At 36.5% G+C, this 23,878-nt stretch overlaps 1 long non-coding RNA gene across 1 annotated transcript in view; it reads left to right on the plus strand.

The window, feature by feature from the left end:
- The window catches only part of LOC140515693 (uncharacterized), a 77,558-nt gene extending 57,848 nt beyond the window's left edge, over window positions 1-19,710 (plus strand). The window contains exons 8-13 of the long non-coding RNA XR_011971156.1: window positions 2,017-4,235; window positions 9,884-9,938; window positions 10,416-10,531; window positions 11,482-11,536; window positions 14,099-14,148; window positions 15,099-19,710. This is a non-coding gene — a long non-coding RNA (uncharacterized lncRNA). The remainder of the gene's footprint in view (window positions 1-2,016; window positions 4,236-9,883; window positions 9,939-10,415; window positions 10,532-11,481; window positions 11,537-14,098; window positions 14,149-15,098) is intronic.
- Window positions 19,711-23,878: the final 4,168 nt, after the last annotated feature.

Consider the following 23,878-nt stretch of genomic DNA (forward strand, 5'->3'; position numbering starts at 1 on the left):
TCTCTTGATAGGTAGATTCCCATATCTTTTATAAGGTGTGCAGTTATTTTGAATGTCCTCTCTCTATCCACCTCTTCCTGCTGTGTTTTAATGACAATAAATTTCTTTTGGGGTCTATGTTTTAAATCCAGATATTGTTTTATGTTAGTATCAGGCTTATAATTTCTTATATTGTGATTTTGGGAACCATCATATTGGAAATGCTGTCAATTTGAAATATGGTACCTAGAGTGTAATACATTTGTTGGATGTTGGCTCATCTTTTGATTTGAATGCTCTCATTTTATAACTTTGAACTATTTCTTATTAGAAACTTTTTTTTTTTTTGGAACACGGAGTGCCATTCTGGGTGGCGATTGTTTTAATATTTAAATAAATATGTTCTGTTTTGTCAAAGTTAACTGGATTGCTTAAGAAATCTCTTTTTGTGGATTTTCTACCCTGATAAGGATCCTAAATCCTACTCTGTGAAAGGAAGAGCCATGGGAATTAGTATGCTATTGAGTGCTTTATAAAATGTCCCCTGTGACTAGAAGTGACATGGGACATTATCTTGCAGAGGGGCAATGCCCTTCCTGCCTTAGTAGCCTAGTTAATATCAACTCATAGCCTCCTTAATACCAATAGATGCTGCTTTCAAAGGGTTTTGCTTTTTAATCTATACAATGCTGTAAGACATCCAGTATAATAATGTTGATTTTTTAAAAAATTTCTGGGTTATGAGTGAACTGCTATGTATTTTCTTTGTATACAATATTTCATAATGTGAATATTCTCCTTATTCTTAATTGATCTTTGCATCAGTATATGTTTAAACTAGAAAAGTAAAATGATGAACATGTGCTTTTGGATAGATCTTGTATGTATTTAATAAGTAATAAAGATAAATGTTTTATTCTTATTTGTTGTAAACCAACTGTTACTGTAACAGGAAAAACAACAACTGTATTCTGTTCTAAGCTTTAAGCAGTGAATGTAAAAGACTGGTGGTTTGGAAAGGTAATGGCAAGAGCATCTTGACTCAGTTTTCCCACTGTTATTTCCTTTTTGAATAGGAATATTTTCCACCTAGTTGGTTCTGGACTTGGCTGTGATACCCTTTGAATAATGTGGAACTCTGTTCCTTGATTGGCTGTTCCAAAAAGTATCTATGACTTTTATCTGAAATCAAACAGCAAAGGGAATTTTCTTCTGACTCACCTATGATAGTTGAGTGTGTATCTTACCTTTGCCTTGTTTAGGTATTAGAACTATATTTGTCTCATAAGAAGATTCATGTTTAGTGCTTTTTTTCCTCTCAGTTTTTGAGAAGGATTTGTGAATTTTTTTCTTTTCCCTAAAATATAATTTTTCTTGTTTTGTTTAATAATTCAATGGTTGTTTTTACTTTCAGTTTTATTTCACCTTTAATGTTCAGAATTTCTATTTTGATTTTTAATTTATATTGTAAAATTTTTGGTTTGGGGTATTTTTTTTAGTTGACTACTTTCTTGATCTGCTCTTTTCTCATAAAAAAAGAATAAATGAGTCTTTAGAAGTAGAAAATTTATCCTAAGCACTATGTTGGCTGTCTCCTACAAATTTTGTTTTGTTGTCATTATCTTTAATGAAATTATTATTTCTATGATGCGTTATTTCACCCATCCAGGATTATATTATTCAGTTTGCAGTTAATTTTTAATCTATGGTTTAAAGACCAGTTATTGATTTTATTGCATTATGGTCAGAAAAATATTCATTTAATTATATCTGCTTTTCTGCAATTATTTATGATGTTTATATGCCCAAATACATGATTACTTTTTGAAAGTGCCATGCACACCTGAGAAATAGGTATAATCTTTTCTCATCCCATTCTGTCTCTGAAGAGATAGAACCATATCTAAGTTTTCCAATATTTTATTCATCTCTGTAACTTCTTTCTTTTTTATTTTATGATTATTTTATTTTATTTTATGGTTAGCTTGATCTAGTTCTAACAGATTCTCCATCTTTTTGGCAAACTCTTTGAGACAGGTACCATATGTTTACCAGTAGGGGTAATCTATATCATCGACCCTTGGCAATGAGTCACTTAACCCACCATCTAGTAAGTCACTCTTTTCTCTTCCTGATTGCTTTTCTAGTGTTATACTTCAGAGCTACTTGGTTTAGAGTTTCTAGTAACACTTAGTTCATCTGTTTAATTTTCTCAACCTGTTCTTTATTTTTGTTGGAAGAGATTAATTTTCTCTTTCAGTATCAATACTGTTCTTTTCCCCTTATTTCTTAAGTAACAATTCCTCTAAATCTCACAAGAGTATGTTTTTAATTTCCTCCTTTGGTGGCTCTGGCTTCAAGAAAGTCAGAGATCCTCTAGTCATTTGAAGCATGGGGTTTAAATTTTGGTCCTTGCCCCCTTTGGTGGAAGCAGTAGGTGACCAGCCAGGTGGTATGACATAACCCTGCTAGAGAAGACGCAACTACCAAGAGTTCTAGTCCCAGTCATGGTCAGTAGCTCATGAATCTAATGAAGAAAGTAGGATTTCCTGTTTCTTGTTCACATTCCTTAGCCCTGGTCAGTGATTTACGGACCAAGGAGCCAAGAGGTTCCCTACCACTGAAATGTGAAGTTTAATGACCCAGCTGTGACTTTCTCCAGAGCAGACAGCAGTGGCAGCAGAGCTTTCTATACCATTCAGGAGACTTAGTCTTAGTGTTTGTTATTGGCTTAAAAATACAGATTGATTGATTGATTCTTAGCCTAGTCTCTCTCTACTCCTTCCTGATCATATTCCAATGTGACACTTTTAACAGGAATCCATAAGCATTGTCACTTGTAGCATGTAATGCATCCACTAAAATGATTTGCTGCTACATATGCTAAGTAGAGTGGCCACAATACTAATTGGACTTGCACTTTCCAATTCTAGCAATCAAACATGCTTTCTCAACAGTGGGCAAATGTTAGTTTCTACTTTCTATTACAATAATAACCTTAACCCCAGTAAGAATAAACTACTAATCTAATTTTCTCTAGTTTCTCAGTAAGCATGTCTTGCAGTGGTACTCAGTGACAAGGTTCAATCTCTGCCCAGCCAGAGGCCATGTGTCTCCCTGTAAGGTATTTGCCAGGTAAGTAAGCAGATTTCCTGTAGTCAATCAGCAGTGCCCTCATTGAATCCAGAGGATGCTGGAGTCTTGAGTACTGGGAATGCAGGAGCCCAACTTAGTGGGAAGCCAAGGGTATGTTAAAGGCTGGGAACATTGGTGGCCTTCTTAGAGTTGTAACTATGGGCACTAGCTGATTACACCCAAATTCTGCTTGGTGGCCAAGGACCTAATTTGGTTATCAGTTAATTTGATTGATACCTGACAAAATAAGCTCATGACAAGGTTATTTTAAAAATATCTATCCATGACCTGTCCTTCCTGGAGTGGGAGAGTCCCATATCTTTAACTGTAGCTTATGCACACAGGCATGTTCTTTGCCAACTATACATACTTATATATGTATGCCAACTATATATGTTTATATTACTGGAGCAAAAACAAACACCTGAAAGCTTCACCCCAAAATGATGGTCTAATGCAAAATGATGTCACTTATGTCAAGGCCAAAAAACTGACTGTGGTCCCTGACTTCATTTCTATAGAGTCATTCAATGATAGATACAATTGGGGCTTCATAATTCATACAGCTATAGCTCCAAGGTCTTTTAATATAAATTAAGTAGATAATGTCTGAAATCTTAATGGGGAACCTCTAGGTCTGCTGAGAACAGAATTAGAGTTATAACCACTGTATTTAATTTTTCTCCAACTTGTTTTTTTTGTTCTTTGTGCCCTTCCCCTCATTCTTGTATGTGTTGAAAGTAAGAAGGCAAAATAGACATTGCAATGGAAAAGGATGTCCTAGGTCATTGGAGTCAAAGGTCAACCATGGACCAATTTCTCTTTTTTTTTTCCTATGAGTCCCTTAAGGTTAAAGTTATGCCTTCACTTCTTTGTCCTCAGGAGCACTCCCAGGAAAAGCTTAGCTATCTAACTCCTATGTACAAATGTCCTGTCAAAGCCAGCACTGTTACCTTTGAAAAGTGAGTTCCCTTCAGGTTCTCCATGTTTATGCCTGTGGATCTCTTAAAGTTAACATGATTTCTACATTTATGAGTTTAGGATTATTCCAGTGAAGAGCTGTGCAATCTCCTTTTTCTGGACAAATGCCATTTTGAAAAGCTCACTGTTATTTCAGAAAGGTAAGTTTCCAGAATTGAATTTGCTTAAGAGATTTATAGAGGTGGGGGGTGGGGGCATCAGTCAGGGCAACCCAAAGCTGGTGTCTCCTGATGGGCCAATGAAATGTTTCCACTGCACTCCTGACACATCTTTCTTTGCAATTATTCTTATGTATCTGTACCAGTGTAAATAATAACTCATTTGTATAAAGAAATCTGTACATTTTGGGTCACTTTTGAGCCTCTGAGTAAACTGTGAGATTAGAATTTTTTTTATCCCGATGTTGCAGGGAGAGACCAGCAGATAACATGGGATAAGTAATGTGGTTACTTTGATAGGTCTGGTAAGTGGAGGAGTTGGGAGGTAAAATCCAGGCTTCCTGACCTTACAGGCCAGGTTGTGACCACCAAGAAAATTGGAACACTGGATGCCAAGCATAATTTTTCCTCCCCCACCGCATATATGTATATTCATTCTTGCCGTGCTTGACTTCTCTAAAAATTCATGATCCCCATAAGTAGAACTATGGGTCTTTTCAAAGGCCTTCTATTTGGAATACCCTTATTGAACAAATGAGAAAAGTGAGGCCTTTGGGTTTTCCAATGCCTCACCCATAGAATGTGAGTGAAGTGCAAATTAGACCTTCCAGGTCAGCTGACCTCTGATGTAGGCCTCTGGATGCTGCCATGAGTGTGCCTCTACTTAGACAGGTTTGATTCTTTGTTATAATTTTCATTGTCTTGACTCCATTAAAAGGAGACAGCAGGAAACTAAACTACAATTAGTTGAGATGTCATTGAGCTGGGACAATGCGCAGGGCAACCCATACAGTCTTGTCATCTCTTTTCCACTAAATGCTGAAAACTACAATTCATTTATGGATTTTCCATTCCAAAGACTACACTAACCTGGAAAATTTAAGTAGTCTTCATCATGTTTAATATTGTAATCATATTGCTTAGCCTTTGAAAGGTAAGACTTTTCCCTTTCTTTTTCTCTTGAGGAAAGTGGATAATGATTGCTCTTGGGGCTGGAATTTGGCACAGCCTATGAATTCTCCTTTAATGTGATAAACAAATTACATTCTTATACTCCAGGCATGCCAGGTCTTTTCCTTTCTGTTCATGATGAATCACAGTAACAAATACAAGTAAAATACCAGTAGTAATACTTCTAAATACAGAAACAGAAACAGCCACCAAAAATATCTTTTCTGGAATACAGGGTATGTATGTTATCTCCTTTGATTCAACAACAGACCTCTGATTCCCGTGCTTTTGATAGTCAAATTGACAGAGGAGTTGTGTTGCTAATTGATGGATTTGGGTGTGTGTATATATGTATAATATATGTATGCATTTTTCCCCTCTTTTTTGTATTTTCTTTATACCATTTTATTTTCCTCCATACTACTTGTATTCAAAAATGGCAAAATAAATACAATTACCAGGGGCAGAAGTTCTTGCTGTCTTGCTTCAGATTCTGGAGCCTCTCTCAAATGTCACTTCATCCTTCTTTTTACCTCTATTGAGAGGTAAAAGGCATTGGCCTTAAGGTCAACTTTATTTCCCTGTTTATTGGTTGTAGGACTATTCACTGGAAGAGATAAGGAGTATTTTTCTTGTGGACAAATATCATTTTGACAAGCTCACTGTTTCTTTTCAAAGGTGGATTTCCAGATTTGCATTTGTTTCATAAATTTGAGTAGGTTAGGTCTGGGGGCCGAAGCCAGGGAAAGACAGAGTTATCTTCTGATGGACCTTTGAAATAGTTCCCCTGGACTTTTGACATCTTCCCCTGAAAGTGCTCATGGGCATCTGTAATAAGAAAAAGAGGATCTTCATTGTATGCAGCAAGCTCTATATTTTGTGTGCCTGTTGAACCTCAGAGCAAACTATGAGATTGGTCGTTGTTTTGCTCTAGTTTTTTAAGTCAAAGAGCTGAGGAGGACTAAGGCCACATGACTTGACCTCTGGTTCACATGTTGTTGACATGTCTGGTAAGTGGATGAATAGAGATATGAAGTCCAGGTTTCTTGACCATGAAGGTCAGGATGGGGCTTCTTAGCAATTTGGGGCCCTGCTAGGTCAGCCATTTATTTTTCCTCCACTGCCATCCTTTACTTCCCTAAATATTCAGAATCAACATAGGGAGAACTATTGGTCTTTTAAGGGTCCATTTGCTTGAAAACCCTTTATCAGATGAATGAGGGAAGTGAGGCCCTCAGAGTTTTCACAGGTCTCATCAGTAGAATCTGTCTTGCATATACTCATTTGCTTGGCTGACTCTATTTGGAGCCCACTAGACAATACTTTAAGTATGCCTCTACCTCAGTCATATTTTATTCTTGTCATTTGTCTTCTTCTGGCCCTACCAAATGGAGTCAGCAGGACAAAAAATTGCAAGTAGTTGGACTACCAGACAGCTAGGATGATGCATGGGGCCACCCCTGCAGTCAATCTTGCCATCTCTTTTCCTCTAATTTCCCAAGGTTTAACACCATTTCTGATCTTTCCTTTCTAGGATCGAGATACGCTGAAAGATCTGAGAATTGGTCTTCTTGTTCACAAATGTTCAACCATCTTTCCTTCAAAATATAAGTCTCTTCAATTCTTCCTTAGTTTGAGAAAATTGAATGATTGAATGCCTTTGGAGATGGCATTTGGCCTTTCCAGTGAGGTCTGCCATAACGTGATAGACAGATTCCATTCTTCTCATTACCAGCTCTTTTCCTTTCTGTTCAGAATTAATCACAATGACAACAACAAAAACAGCCCTAATAAGAATTTCAACTATCCGATCACAAATGAGCACAGCAAATGTCATTGAAGAAGGTAGCAGACCTTTGATTCTGGTGCTCTTTTTAGTGCAATTGATGGAGAAATTAAGTGATGCTTAAACATGGCAAGTTGCTCAGGCCAGGATGACACACTTCATATGTGCCTAAGGAAGGATTGTTCTTCAGACCTTCCTGGCAGCAAGTCCAAGACTTAAAGGTGTTTGGCTGTTTGCCATCATTTTTATTCCCATGTTTCATTTCCTTTCACCACCATCATCCTTGGCTTGCTTGGGTGTTGATCTTCCCCAAGATCTCAGGTCTTGATCTGTTGATACCAAAGTGATGGAAATGGGAGTATATTCCCCCCTCCTTTTTGTATTTTCCTTCTGCCATTTCCTTTTCCTTTATCCTATAGGTATTCAAGGGTGGCAAAATAAGTGCACATTTCCTAGGGCAAAGTTCCTACTGGTTAGGATCAGATATTGGGGCCTCCCCACGAAGTTAGATTCTCCTTTTGGCCTTTAAATGCCTTAAGGTTAACCTTATTTCTCTGTTGATTGATTCTAGGTTTCTTTCCAGGAAGAACTGAGCAATCTTCCTCTTTTGGGCAAATTTCATTTTGACAAACTCATTGTTTTTTTTTGGAAGTGAGTTTCCAGATTTGTATTTGTTTCAGGGTATTTACCTTCTGATGAACCTTTGAAATAGTTTCCCTGAACTCCTAACACATCTTTCCTTGGAAGTGCTCATGCACATCTCTAATAAGAAAAAGAAGTGCTCACTTGTGTTAGCAATGAACTTGACTCACAAAAAGGTATCAAGTAAAATTTATTAAAATGGAGTTCAGAGGAATTGAATGCCTTCGCCAAGGTGAACTCCACCCTTCTTCAGAAAGGTGGAGCGAGAGGGCAAGATATGGAAGTGAAGGCATTTTTATAAAGTTCATGCAGGATAGATCATCCCATCAGAGGACGGATTGTTCCATTCTCTTTCAGGTCACAACCTTGGACATGCCTATTTATATCATTAACAAATGCAGTTGGATTTTCTCCTTTCTGATAGGCTTTCCCTCAAACTTGTCAGGCTTTCTTTTTAGTTTCTGATCTTCTTCATCTGACTCTGCTAGGTCACAAGTCAACTTTCCCTTTTGGAAGTTTTGACCTTGTGGAAATGAAACTTCCTTTGTTTCCCACACTTGTAAGCAACAAGGTTTACATTTTCTGTTACTTTTGAGCCTCAGAGAAAACTGTGAGATTGGTGGTTTTCTTGCTCTGATTTTGTAGGTCGTCAACCTGATGATGAATCTGGTCACATGCATTGATGCTTTTGACATGACTGATAAGTGGAGGAGTTGAGATGTAAAGTCCAGGCTTCCTTACTATGTAGGTCAGGATGGAGCCTTTTAGCGATTGGGGCCCTGCTGGCCAGCCATTCATTCCCTCCTCCCCACTATATATATTTATTCTTGTCAGGCCTCACTTCCCTGTAAATTCAGTGTCCATGTAGCTAGAAGGCCTCTTCAAAGGTCTTCTATTTGACAGCCCCTTAGTAGACAAGTGAGGAGAATGAGGCCCTCAGGCTTGGTCAAGGCCTAATTAAATGAATGTGAGGGACATGCACATTGGCCCCTCTGCTTGGCAGAGCCCAGATGGAGGCCACAGGACAGAGCCATTCCTCTACACCGGTCACTTTGTTATTCCTTATAATTTCTGTTCTCCAGGCTCTGTAGAATGGGGTCAGCAGGACAATAAATTACAAGTAAGTGGGATGCCAGATAGCTTGAAGATGTGCAGGGCCTCCCACACATTCAGTCTTGTCATCTCTTTTCCTCTAATTCCCCAAGGCTTAAAATCATTTCTTTACTTATCCTTTATGAGATGGAGATCCCTGGAAAATATGAGAATTTATGGTTCACAAATGTCCTCAGACAACCATCCCTCTTCCCTTTTATACATGAGTCTCTTAGATTTCTGTGTTTTTTAGCAAAGATGGATGATGGTTGCCCTTGGGGTTGACACTGGGTCTTGTCTAAGGGGTCTGCTATAATGTGATGCACAGATTCTATTCTTCTTCCCACTCCAGGTGTGCCAGATGTTTTTCTTTTTGTTCAGGATTAATCACAATAACAACAACAACAAAAACAGCTATAATAATAACTTCCCCTACCAAATCAGAAACAAAGATGGCAAATATTGAAGGAGTACAGTGTGTGAATGTTATCTCCTTTGAGCCAACAACAGACCTCTGACTCCAATACTCTTGGTAGTCCAGTTGACTGAGGAATTAAATGATGCTTAGTGACAAGTCTCGGGCATATATATTTTTCCTTCCTTTTTATATTTCTGTTTTGATATTTCATTTTCCTTCATTGTACATGTATTCAAGGGTGGCAAAGAAACATACATTGCTAGTGACAAAAGTTCTTGCAGGCTTGGTTCAGACTCTGGGGCCTTCTTCAAATGTCACTTTTGCCTTTCTTTTGACTCTCAGTATCTTAGGATTAATCTTATTTCTCTCTTGATTGGTTCTAGAGTTATTCCCAGGAAAAGCTCAGTAGTCTTCCTCCTATGGAGGAATTTCTTTTTGACAAGCTCACTGTTTCTTTCCAAAGGTGAGTTTCCAGATGGACATTTATTTCAGGCATTTAAGTAGGTTAGGTCTAGAGGCTCATGTCAGGGAAAGTCAGGGAGTTTACCTCTTGATGGATCTGTGAAACAGTTCCCCTAGCCTTTTGACATCTTCCCCTGAAAGGGCTCATGGACATTTGTAACAACAAAAAAGAAAAGAAGTAGAAAGAGAACTTCTTTTGTGAAGAAGCTCTATAATTTGTGCTTTTTGATTCCCAGAACAAACTGTGAGATTGGTGATTTTCTTTCTCTGATTTTGCAGATCAGATAGCTGAGGAAGAGTGAGATCACATGACTTGGCACTCTTGACATGACTGGTAAGTGGCTGAGTTGAGATGTGAAGTCCAGGCTTCCTGACTATGCAGGTCAGGATGGAGCCTTTTAGTGGTTGGGCCCCTGCTCGTCGGTCATTCATTTTTCCTCCTCTGCCACCTTTGTATTCATTTTTGCCATCCTTGACTTCCTTAAAAATTCATTGTTCACATATGTAGAACTATAGAATTTTTCAGGGACCCTTTCCTTGAAAACCCCTTCTCTGTCAAATGAGGGAAGTGAGGCTCACAAGATTTTCAAAGACACAGTTGATAAAATGTGTCTGACATATGCATTTGGTCCTGTGCTTTTACTGCTTTTAGTGTGCAGTCAGATTTCATTCTTCCTTATCATTTCCATTGTTTTGACTTCATGGAATGAAAACATCAAGAAAACAAATTGCAAGTAGCTGGGATGTTACAGAGTTCGGACAATGTACAGGGCTACCCACACGGTCAGTCTTGCCATTTCTTTTCCTCTAGGTCCTGGAGGCTTCACTTCATTTTTGGACTTCCCACCCTTAAGACTGTGTTAACCTGGAAGATTTCAGAAGTCACCCTCATGTTCTTACTTTAGCCATCCCACTTGACTTTGGAAGGTAAGTCTCTCCAGTTTCTTTTTTTTTTTGAGAAAGAATGATCATTGCCTTTGGGGCTGGAATTTGGCCCAGTCGTTGTGCTGTGCCTTAATGGGATGGACAAATAATGTTCTTTCACTCCAGACATATCAGGTATTTTGCTTTCTCTTCATGATTAATCACAATAGTAAATACAACAAAAAGAATAATAATCATATATTTATATACAAAAACAGAAACAACCACCAAAAATATCTTTTATGGAATACAGTGTATGTGTACTCTCGTGTCTGACCCAACAAGGGACCTCTGATTCCCATGCTCTTGGTGATCCAGTTGACAGAGGAATTAAACAATGCTAAGTGATAGACTTTGGTATACACACATGTTCCTTCCTTTTTGTATTTTTCTGATGTCATTTTATTTTCTTTCATCCTACTTATATTCAAGGGTGGCATAATATATGTTGCTGGTGATTAAAGTTCTTGCAGGCTTGGTTCAGATTCTGAGTCCTCCCCCAAATGTCACTTTCTCCTTCTTGCCACCTCTCCACTTACCTCTTGAGAAATAAAAACCTCTCAATGCCTTAAGGTTAACCTTATTTCTCTGTTGATTGGTTCTAGGGTTATTCCCAGGAAGAGCTAAGCAACCTTCCCCTTGTGGACAAATTCTATTTTGACAAAGTCACTGTTTCTTTTCAAAGGTGACTTTCCAGATTTGCTATTGTTTCAGAAATTTGAGTAGGTTAGGTCTGGGGTCTAAGTCAGGGAAAGCCAAATAGTTTATCTCCTGATGGACCTTTGAAGTAGTTCCCCTGCGCTCCTGGCACATCTTTCCTTGGAAGTGCTCGTGAACATCAGTAATAATAAAAAGAAGTACTTCCTTGTATGCAGCAAACTCTACAATGTGTGTATCTGTTGAGCCTTAGAGCAAAATGGGAGATTGGTGGTTTTCTTGCTCTGATTTTGCAGGTCAGAGAGCTGAGGAGGAGTGTGGTCACGTGACTTGGCCTTCTTGATATGTCTGGTAAGTGGATGAGTTCAGATGTAAAGTCCATGCTTCTTGACCCTGCATGTCAGGATGGGGCCTCTTAGCATTTGGAGCACCTGCAGTTCAGCCATTTCTTTTTTCATCCCCTGACATATATGTATCCATTCTTGCCATCCTATACTACCCTAAAAGTTCAGAGTCCACATAGTTAAAACTCTAGGCCTTTTCAGGGGCCTTTTACTTAAAAGCCCTTTATCAGATGAGTGAGGCTCACAGGGTTTTTAAAGACATAATCCAAAGAATGTGTCTGACATATACACTACATCTCCTGATATATACACTAGATGCAGGCCAATAGACACTGCCTTGAGCGTGCCTCTACCTGGGTCATTCTTTATTCTTTACTTTCATTTCCATTCTCCTGGTTCCATCCAGTGAAATCTGCCAGAGAAGAAGTTACAAGAGTTGGGATGCCAGAGAGCTAGGAGATGTGCAGGACCACCCATACAGCTTGTTTTTCCAACTCTTTTCCTCTTATTCCCACTCAGTCTTGCCTTATCTTTTCCTCTACCCTTCCAGTGGCATCACATCCTTCTGCATTTCTTATTCCTAGGATTGTACTGCCCTAAATGATTTGAGGAGTCACCCTCTTGTTTACAAATTTCCTCATGTAATCATCCCTCTTCTTTTTCAAAGGTCAGTCTCTTCAGATCCTTTTGCTTTTGGGAGAAACGGAGGAAGGTTGCCATTGGGGGTGGTGTTTGGCTTTGACTAAATGCTCCTCCATAATGTAATGGACAGATTCTATCCTTGCACTCCAGGTGTTTCAGGACTATTCCTTTCTGTTCAGGATCAGTCACAAGAAAAAAAAGCAATGAAAACCACAAAAATATCTCCAACTAAAAAAAACAGAAACAACTACAAGAAATATCTCCTTTGACCCAGCAGCAGACTTCTGATTTTGATGCTCTTTGTAGTCCAGATGGCAGAAGAATTAAGTGATGCTAAGACATGGAATGGGACTTTGCCAGGATGACACATCTTAGCTAGGATTCCTGATTGACTTTTCCATTTCTATGTCCAAATCTCTAAGACATTTTGCTGTTGACCATCACTGTTCCTCCTACGGTTCATTTTGTTCTTGGTTTTTGAAAAGAAAATTTATTTAGGCATTAAAAAAAGGTTTTTGTTCTGAATTCTCTCTCACTTTTTCCCCATCCATTTTGGTCACAAGGAATATGTTACCAGTTATACATGTGAAATCATGCAAAACATATTTCTCTATTAGTCATGTTGCAAAAATAAAGCAAGAAAAATAATGAAAGTCAGAATATTATGATTCCATACTCATTCAGACTCCATCCATTGTTTCTCTGAAGGTGGAAAGCATTTTTTATCATGAGTTCTTTGGACTTGTTTTGTATTATTGTATTACTGAGAATAGTTAAGTCATTCACAGTCAATCATCATACAGTGTTGCTGTTACTATGTACAGTGTTCCCCTGGTTTAGCTCATTTCACTTTGCACCAGTTCATGTAAGTATTTCAAAGTTTTTATAAAAGCATCCTATTTTAGATTTCTTGTAGCACAGTAGTATTCTGTTACATTCATATACCACCACTTGTTCAGCCTTCCATGGTTGATAGACATCCCCTCAATTTCCAATGCTTTGCCACCACAAAAAGAGCTGCTCTGAATATTTTTGTACAAATAGTTCCTTACCCCCCTCTTTTTTGAAAAAAATCTCTTTGGGATACAGAGTATCCCAAATACAAGTAGTGGTATTTTTCTATGTCATATTTCCAAATTGCTTTCCAGAATGGTTAAATCAGTTTACAACTCTACCAACACTGCTTTAGTGTTCCTCTTTCCCACATCCCCTCTAACATTTGTCCTTTTCCTTTTCTGTAATATCAGCTGATCTGATAGATGTGAAGTGGTACCTCAGAGTTGTTTTAATTTGCTTTTTCCTAATCAACAGTGATTTAGAGGATTTTTCATATGACTAGTCCTGCTTGTCAGTCACTGTTGGGGGAGGCTTCATCCAGTCTGCAGCTTTTGTGTTTCCTGCTGTTTCTCAAGTACTAAAGTCATCTACTACCTGTTAGCTAGCATCTACTATCAGTTGGAGAGTAACTGAGATGCTATGTCCCATCTCCTTTTGCTGATCACTTATCTTTAGCTCATTATGAAAGTTATCTTTATCTCATTCGAGTTATCTCATTATGAAGGTTATCAATAAAAGTTGGTTCCATCTCTAGTGCTCAGCCTCTCAATGTGTTGCTACTTTTATGTACTTTTAATAAACTCCTTTTTATTATCTTTTTCCTGAATTTTACCTTGTTAATATGGGGATAAACCCAAATAATTTTCTTTTTTACCAAATAGAGAGCCATAACTAAACATAACTATCACTGTGGGTGGTCCTACTCCACCCCCATGTCCCAACCTGCAGCCACACATTGCCTGATAGTGGATGCATCCTGGCAGTTAGTTAAGCTGTGAAGTGGCAGAGAATTAAGCTCCCCAAAACCTAGCACATAAAAAGGAGAAATAGGTTCCCAAATCTAAATTTCAATTTTTTTTCCTTTGTGCAGAAAGCAGGGAAGGCAGAAGAAAAAGTCAAAGGTCCACCAGGAAGAGGCTGGTAAATAAAAATGTCATGCCTGCATTTGCATGGGAATACTAGTACTCATAAAGGAATGGGAGGAGTGAGCTTTCTGGGGACTTCAGGGTAGCCAAGTTATAACAGCTCAGGAAACACCTTGCCAGATATACCCACAATAGAGCGAGGTATAGATAGGTAGGGACTGGGGGAAATTATGGGAAAAAAAGAAAAAAAGTATTTTAGTCAGATAAAGGATGGGACCTTAGGTATTGAACTCAGTCAGATGGGCATTCTAAATAGGATTAGAAGATCTCTAGGCTAGACAAACCAGGGATTTCCAGTGCTGTTGAGAGAGGCCTTGATACAGCAATTGGGAGAGATGACTATGTAAGTACTAGGAATACCTTTTGGGAAGGCTAAAGTAGAACTTTCAAGTCTTTTAAACATGAACATAAAAAAGAACAATCCTTGTCTCCCTTTCTGACTATTGCCAAGTTGGAGGGGCAAACAAGAGAAAGAAGAAAAAATATTCAGCAAAGTGATGATTATTTCTATAGATAGTCTAGGATAGGATTGGCAAGGGAAGTTTCTGGTTACGAGTATGAAAGAAACAAGATAGGTGCAGTTGTGAAGGGCTTTAATCTCAGCTTGAAAGAATGAAGACATAAAGTTTAATCAAATTAGGAATAAGAGGAAATGGGTAGGAAATTAAGAAAAGTTATAGTCTCATTCGCACTGATTGTATGAATAAAAGGAAAGGGTTGTGGAAATTTGGGAGGAAGGGTTGATCTCATTCAGAGAAGAAGGATGTGAGAAACTATTTGATTACTCTTCATGATATGGAAAATATAGAAATATATTTGCATCATTGAACTACTTAGGGATATCAAACGATTAGCAGGGTATATTTTAGTCCTTATGTGAGTAAAATTCATTGATTATGTCATTACTACATAATAGAGGTTATGTTTGTAATTTCTGTGTTTCAGAAAAGTCTCGCGAATCCTAAAAGAAGGATGAAAATACAAGACTGTCGCTTCAAATCTTTGGCAGTAGCTAGCCCTATAATTTGAAGAGCTAGCAGTAAATGACACCTGGACAAATTGCTATTTACACATTACCATTAGTGATTATAAATCCAGATTTGATTTGTTCCTGAAACTAAATCATCCTCTGGTCTCATTTATAGTGAAAATGTGTTACCCTATCAGGATAATTGTGATAAATCAGAAAGTAATTGGCAAAAAAAGCAACTGTTCTTTGGCATTAAGGGAAAAGAAAAAAATGCTAGAAAATACGTGGATCAGGAAAACTTGAGTCCAAAAAATCCAGTCTCAGCAATTAATCCAGTCTCAGAAATGTATTGATTGTGTGTCTTCACCTCTCTTTACCTTAGTTTCCCCATCTGTAAAGGGGCAAATGAAATAATAGAAATCATATCCCAGGGTTGCTACAAGGACCATGATTGTAAAGTGTTTACCACTGTGCCTGGCATATGGCAAGCACTATATAAATTGTAATGATTGTTTATCGATCCATTCTTGATAACTTTTTACCAGGTTTTAGATATAATCAGTATAAAATGCTAAAAAATCCACAGTGAAATGAAGTGATTTTTATGTGAAAGGATTCAGAGATGCATTCCAATTCATATTATTTGGCATCCTATAAAATGGTATCTGCAAATTCTGTTATGTTTTAAAAATCCCTAATATTGTTTATATTGTTATTGTGTTTCTAAATTTCTTTGTATTGTGGAAGCTTGGAAACTATTGTATAAGATATGCTGACAATTTCTTGTCATCTGGCTCCTTTGAAATCATTACTTAAGTCATAAGTGGTTATTGTTATAATGTAAAAACCTGCCAAGTATTTAATTGGGTATATTTTGAAAGGGAAAATTGATAATTACTGTATGGGAAAAGGTACAAAGAAAAGACCTTTAAAATTTCCTTATTTTAAACTTCAGGGACTTCTTGAGATCATCTGCTTTGGCAAGCTCATAAAATCTTAGCAAAGAGCTTGCTAGTATTGTGAAATTCCTAAACAATCAACTGTTTTTCTGAGAAAATGGGATCCCCTCTTCTCCTTGTAAAAATGGGTGAGAAATGTTCAAGCCTGATTATAATAAAGAGTGAGTTTCATCTAAGGTTAGTTGCCTCTCACTTGTGAAGATTATGAAATTATGACTGGAATAGTACATATTGAAGTTAGATCTTTAGCTGAATTATTCTTAACAAACTCCAATCTTAAAGATTTATTTTTGCCTCAAGGGGTGAATGTTGAATATATTAAGGGATGGATCTCCAGGGTTAGTCTGGAGATTGACAGCAATTGACCAGTATTTTCCTGGAGTTTTGAGTGAATTTTCATATATTCACTGTCTCTGAAATTCCAGAATCTAATTATTTTCTTGGTTTCTAAAGATTGATGGTTATACCAGGATGAGTTTAAATTGGAGAGGAAAAAGAAAAGGAAGGAAAGGTTGCTGAATAAATTTTTAAAGGCCTGGTAATCTTTTTATTATTGTAACACCATGAGAGAAATAATAGCAACTGTATCTAACCCTAAACTGTGATTAATGAAACTTGCTATTTGAAGTGAAATCTCATGGGATTTAATCTGATATAATCCTAAATTTACATTTCAGTTATGATTGTCTGCACTGTCATGAGGCCAATAGACCATCATTTTCAAGGAGGATGCAATGTGATGCCCAAAGGGAGTGCAGTCTGGGAACTACTATAAATATATATATATATATATATATATATATATATATATATATATATATATATATATATATATATATATATATATATATATATATATATACACACACACACACACATATATATATATACATGTATATATATACGTATATATATATGTATATATATATGTGTATATATATATATATGTATGTATATATACACTATACACTATATATTAAGGGAATAACATTGGTATGCACCAAGGGACAGTCCTCTTGACTTATTTTCCCCATGGTTCTATTCCTTTTTTAAACAGACATATTTTCTATCTGGTTAATGTTGAGCCTAACTAGGACTTTGTTATATTGAGAGAAATGATTCTTTGTCTCATATTAATAGCCAAGTATTAAAATTGGAGAAACCTCAGCTTTTTTTCCCTGTCCTACTTCCTTGTCCAATCTCTCAAAGACAGGGCTAATGGAAGATGGGATTAACATTCTCCTCATTCTGGGTATTACAGCTCCATCCAACTATATCAGGCTTAGGTGGGGGATATAAATTATTCATCTTGATTGTCCAAAGGCTAGGGGTGGTCTAAGTATAGGAATAGTCTCTATAGGGATAATCTCTCTATCCAACAGTGAAATGATGTCACTCTTTGCTCCTCACTGGAGTGAGCTCACTTCTCTTTGTAAAGTCCACATCTCATTAATTGTTAACCAATCAGAGTTGATTGCTACCCTCAGGAACACTATTTTTCCAAGGGCATATAAACTGTGAGCCCCTGCCTTGCTTGTATTTGGCAGTCCAGAGTGCCACTCACCTTTTATTAAAATGCTGGCATTATTAATAAAATGACTAAGTACCCAGAAATTAGGTCTCTTGAACTTTTTAAACATCACAGTATGATTGGCTGTTCTTAAAACCTAATTATGACCTATTTGAAATCAAATAGAGCTAAGAATGCTCTATCCTGGTTGTATTTGTCCTTCCTTCTTGAAGAGGACCATGACATCAGTGAGATGATGACATGACTTGCAGTTGACTTAGATTTGAGTGAGTGAGGGCTGAATATCCTGGTATACCTTTGGTGAGGCTTAGGCCTAGAGGACCCATTTTGATGCTGGTATAACTCTTTCCCTCCTTGTCATAGAAAGTTTCTATTTGGACAGGCAAGCAGTGGAAATTTGTAATTGCAATACTAAATCTCTTAATTATTTGATGAATACTAAAATATCTGATTGTTTATAATAAGCTGCAAGTGGGAAATATCTTAATGTTTTTTTAAATCTGAATTTGTAGTCATTCTGTATCCTAAGCAACTATGCAAATTGTTACTTGAACTTGTCATCTACCTACTAATACTTATATATTTATGTATGACATTAACTCTCTCATTCTTTCAGAATCCTATGGGAATAATTAGACAAAGATAAAGAAGAAACAAAGATATGAATATGTTAATTTGTGTGGTTAAATTTGGAAATCTCTGCTTTTTTTTGGTTTAAGGAAGAGAATTTCATTGTAATCAGATACCTTAATAGAGAGTAACTTATGAAATATTTTGTGTTATCTCAGTGGGAAATCTGATTTTCCTTATGTTTGTTATTTATTTAAACCTGCAACATTCTATTTTTTTAAAATTGAATCATTTTATTTGATTTCAGTGTTCGACAATCACTTCCATTATCTTAGATTTTTTTCCTACTCTCTCCCTTTATTGCCCCCTCCCTCTCCACTCCCTCCCCGAGACAGTGTACAATCTTATACAGGTTCTACACATACATTACTATTAAATGCATGTTGCACAGAAAAATTACAATGAATGGGGGAAACCATAAAACAAAACAGAACATAACATAATACAAAAGAAAATGGTCTCTTTCTGTCTGCGATCCAATTCCATAGTTCTTTCTTTGGATGTGAAAGGTGTTTTGCCTCGAGTCCACTGGAAATTTTTAAGTTCATGCATTTCAATGAAGTACTAAGTCTACCAGAAAAATTCCTCTCACACTGTGTGTACAAAGTTCTCCTGGTTCTGCTCCTTTCACTCAGTATAAGTTCATACAATTCTTTCCAGGCTTCTCTGAAGTGTTCCTGTTCATTGTTTCTCATAGCAAAATAGTATTCCATTACATTCATATACCACAACTTGTTCAGCCATTCCCCAATTGATGGGCATCCCCTTGATTTCCAGTTTTTGGGCACCACAAAAAGAGCTGCTATAAATATTTTTGTACAAGTGGGACCCTTTCCCATTTTTATGATCTCTTTGGGATAGAGTCCCAGAAGCCACGTTGCTGGGTCAAAGGGTATGCACATTTTTGTAGCCCTTTGGGCATAGTTCCAAATTGCACTCCACAATGGTTGGATCAGCTCACAGCTCCACCAACAATGAATTAATGTTCCAACTCTCCCACATCTTCTCCACCATTTATCATCTTCCTGTTTTGTCATGTTAGCCAATCTGATAGGTGTGATGTGGTACCTCAGAGTTGTTTTTATTTGCATCTCTCTAGTCAGTAGTGATTTAGAGCATTTTTTCATATGACTATAGATAGCTTTAATTTCTTCCTCTGAAAATTCCCTGTTCATATCCTTTGACCATTTATCAAATGGGGAATGACTTGTATTCTTGTACATTTGACTCAGTTCTCTAAATATTTTAGAAATGAGGCCTTTATCTCAGACAGTAGTTGCAAAAATTCTTTCCCAGTTTTCTGCTTCCCTCCTAATCTTGATTGCATTGGGTTTGTTTGTGCAAAAACTTTTCAATGTAATGTAATCAAAATCATTTTCACTTCATAATGTTCTCTATCTCTTGTTGGGTCAAAAATGTCTCCATTCTCCATAAATCTGACAAATACACTGTTTCTTGCTCCCCTGATTTGTTTATAGTATCAGTTTTTATACCTAGACCCTGTACACATTTGAACTTTATTCTTGTGTACAGTGTCAGGCATTGGTCTATGCCTAGTTTCTGCCATACTGTTATCCAGTTTTCCCAGCAATTTTTGTCAAACAGTGAGTTCTTATCCCAGAACCTGGGGTCCTTGGGTTTATCAAACAGTAGATTGCTATATTCATTGCCCACTGTGTTTTGAGTATCTAACTTACTCCACTCGTCTACCACTCTGTTTCTTAGCCAATACCAAGTAGTTTTGATGATTGTTGCTTTATAATACAATTTGAGATCTGGTAGGGTTAGGCCACCTTCCCTAGCATTTCTTTTCATCAGTTCCCTTGATATTCTGGACCTTTAGCTCTTCCAGATGAATTCTGATATTCTTTTTTCTAGCTTTAGAAAATAATTTTCTGGTAGTTTGATTGGTATGGCACTGAATAAGAAAATTAATTTTGGTAGAATTGTCATATTTATTATATTAGTTCGGCCTACCCACAAGTAACTGACGTTTTTCCACTTACTTAGATCTGACTTTATTTGTTCAAATAGTGTTTTGTAATTGTATTCATATAGTCCCCGGGTTTGTTTTGGTAGGTAGACTCCCAGATATTTTATAGTGTCTATCTTAGCTTTAAATGGGATTTCTCCTTCTATCTCTTCCTGTTTGGCTTTGTTAGTAATATATAGAAATGCAGATGATTTATGTGAGTTTATTTTGTAACCTGCAACTTTGCCAAAGTTGCTTAATATTTAAAATAGTTTTTTACTTGTATCTCTGGGATCCTCTAAGTATATCATCATATCGTCTGCAAAGAGTGATAACTTAGTTTCTTCTTTGCCTGTTCTAATTCCTTCAATTTCTTTTTCTTCTCTTATTGCTACAGCTAACATGTCTAATACCATATTGAATAATGGTGGTGATAATGGACATCCTTGTTTCACTTCTGATCTTATTGTAAATGCATCTAGCTTCTCCCCATTACGTATAATGCTTGATGATGGTTTTACATAGATACTGCTTATTATTTTATGGAAAGTTCCATTTATTCCTATGCTTTCCAGTGTTTTCAGTAGGAATGGGTGTTGTATTTTGTCAAAAGCTTTTTCTGCATCTATTGAGATAATCATGTGGTTTCTGTTAGTTTTGTTGTTGATATGATCAATAATGCTTATAGTTTTTCTAATATTGAACCAGCCCTGCATTCCTGGTATAAATCCTACCTGATCATAATGTATTCTTCTTGTTTTAAGTGGCTGTATTCTTTTTGCTAATATCTTATTTAAATTTTTTGCATTTATATTCATTAGAGAAATTGGTCTATAATTTTTTTCCTCTGTTTTGACTCTTCCTTTTCTCTGTTTTGGCTTTTCCTGTGACATTTTATTTTAAAAAATTCACAGCTAGCAGTTGTAATGTAATAATTTTTCCAAAAAATGCCAAAAAGACCAGTGTAAAGCATCATTTCATTAAACACAAACTTTATTTTCATGATGCATTGCACCAATGTTTTTGCAATGATCTTGATGCACAAAGAATTTTACATTGCATCTTTGAACATAGAAATTGTATACACTAAAATAAGATGACTACCACAAAGTAATGGCTTAAATTCCAACAGAGATTTTTTTCTCCTTAACAAAATTCACCATTTTCTGTGTTTGTTAAAAGTCAGTACTCAAGAATTTCAACTTAGTTGTAGGACAAGCAAATTGGAATTTTTAAAAAGAAAACTTTAAGTTGAATAATGTTATGGAAGCATTAAGACCAAAAACTTGAGAAACCAAAACCAGTCATTTTGTTTGATGTACTATCTGGTCACTGGATTCAGATGCCTCCAGAGGAGAAATGAGGCTGGTGACCTTGCACAGCCCTCCCTCAGTCAAAACAAAGTGAAGTGCAAGTCATGTCATCATTTCTCTGATGGCATGGTCTTCTTTGGCAACGAAAGATGAACACAACAACTTAATGTCAACATCATGAATGGGTCTGCTCATTAATGGGAGTTTGATTGTCAGTATAAACCAGGAAGATACTCTCATTCAGACTAAATTTTTTGATATATGCACATAAATGGCAATGAGAGTTTTCTTTCACTAGCTTCTGAACTGACCAAGGGAAAAATCCAGAAGGAGCAATAGATGGGGGGAAGAAGAAACTGAGAAGATGGAATGGAGAAATTTTTCTTTTTATAAGAAAATAAAGTTAACTCCCTTCATCTGGTCTAAAATCCCTATCATTAAGTTTTTCTTTTAAATCATGTGACACATCAAAGAAGTCAGGTTCAGAAATGACAAGAATTTAGGTTTGTTATTTAATCTGGGATTAAAACCTATGTATAGAGCATGTCCTGGAGTTCATGCAAACTACTCAAGAGCTACCTTAAAATGTTTCCTTTGCTTAAAGGGCTTCTAAGAGAAGTAGTTAGTGTTTGTGTAATATCAGAGTAATAAAGTGACCTTTCTTTAATATAGTTAATGATATTCATTTAAATTCAAGAGAAAAAATTATACATAGTAGACAAATTTTAAGGATCTTTCAAAAATATTATGTGTAACCTAGAAATGTCCATTATCATCATTACTATTGTTGACCTGAAAACTTTGTTAAGAAAAGGCAATAGGCTAATGCATACATTTTATGATTTAATTAATTAATTGATCAATTCCCTATTAAAGACAACGGTAACATAATGCATTATGGAGCCAGAAATGTTCTGGCTACCCAGTGCAGAAATCTTCTGGCTTATATACATTTTGCCGTGAGAAAGGAACTCTCCTAGTTGAACAAATCATAAATTTAGTAAGACAAGACAATTAACAAAGTAATGTTGGTCAGGCCTTGGGATTCCAGCTGGGTAAACATATGTCTCGGTGATAAAGAAGGAAATCCCACCACTAGTAAGTGGCAGGCTTCCTGCCCTAAACAGATAACTGACATAGGAAAGGGTAAATATTAAGATATGGAAAATGTCCCATTATTTAAGATAGTGTCTTAGGTTAAAGGTCTCTTAAGGAATGTTAAGTCAGCCTTGGCTGGCTTTGTTGACATAGGAGGAGGCATTCTCTGAGTTTGCTTCAGAGAGAACAAAGAGATTATTCCAAAATTTTATATTAAACATTATCATTCCCTCTTTTTGGTCAAAGGCAAGCCGAAGGCTTTGCCTGTAGACCAACAAAGATATGGAAAAAAAAACCCTCTAAATAACCAGTAGTGTGAGAGTTTACTCTTCATGCAAGTCTGGTCCAGGCTCTTGGGAAAGTTGTCTATGTCTGATGGCATCTTCTTCAGGCCTCTTCAAAATTGGAGGGCATGATCCACACAGGAGCAGGAGCAACAGAGGTGACAGATGGATCCAAGAGTCTATACAGAAAACTTGACAGGGTCTCCCAGAAAACATGGTTTGATAATTGAAATGAAGCAATACAACATAGTTAACATGGCTAAAGGCACTTAGCAATAGTTCAGTTTCCCAGCCATGCAGGGCTAGGTTCAAACAACACAGTGAAGTTTTTTTACAGTTCACAAATTGCATTTTTACATTGTCAGGTACAGATTAAAACTTAGATGGCTCACAATAGACTAGTTTTGAAAGGGAGATTTACATGTCACCAATATAAACAAGAATATTAAACATGAACCATACAAATCAATGCAATTATTATTTCAATGTTAATTAACATTAAATTCCTTGTATCCCAGTAATCCATTCTTAATTTTCATTTAAACAAAACTTTGAATCCCAGATTTCTCATGTAGTTATCTGATACCTAGATATCCTTTCTTTAACAACAGGTTTTATTCTTAGAATAGTTCAAAAAGAAAATTCTGCCTTTCTGGTTCAAGTCTAGAAGTTCCTAGATACTTCTGACAATATAAATTAGTACAATTACTTAAAATTTGTTCTCCATTTTTGAAATTTCATAAAATTTCGGTTCACATTATTTACTGTTTCTATCTTCACCTAACTCTTGTACCTGAAATAAGAATCTTTCAAAATGTGAGTGTTCAACTATATAATGAACTCATCTGCCTTTTAACTTATTGGACAGATATTTTAACGGAGAATATATAATTTCATTTACTTTACTACTATCCTATACAAATTTTATGCAAAAATCCAAATTTGAGATCTTATTATCAAAAGCATGA

The sequence above is a fragment of the Notamacropus eugenii genome, chromosome X, assembly GCF_028372415.1.
Source record: "Notamacropus eugenii isolate mMacEug1 chromosome X, mMacEug1.pri_v2, whole genome shotgun sequence".
NCBI lineage: Eukaryota > Metazoa > Chordata > Mammalia > Diprotodontia > Macropodidae > Notamacropus > Notamacropus eugenii.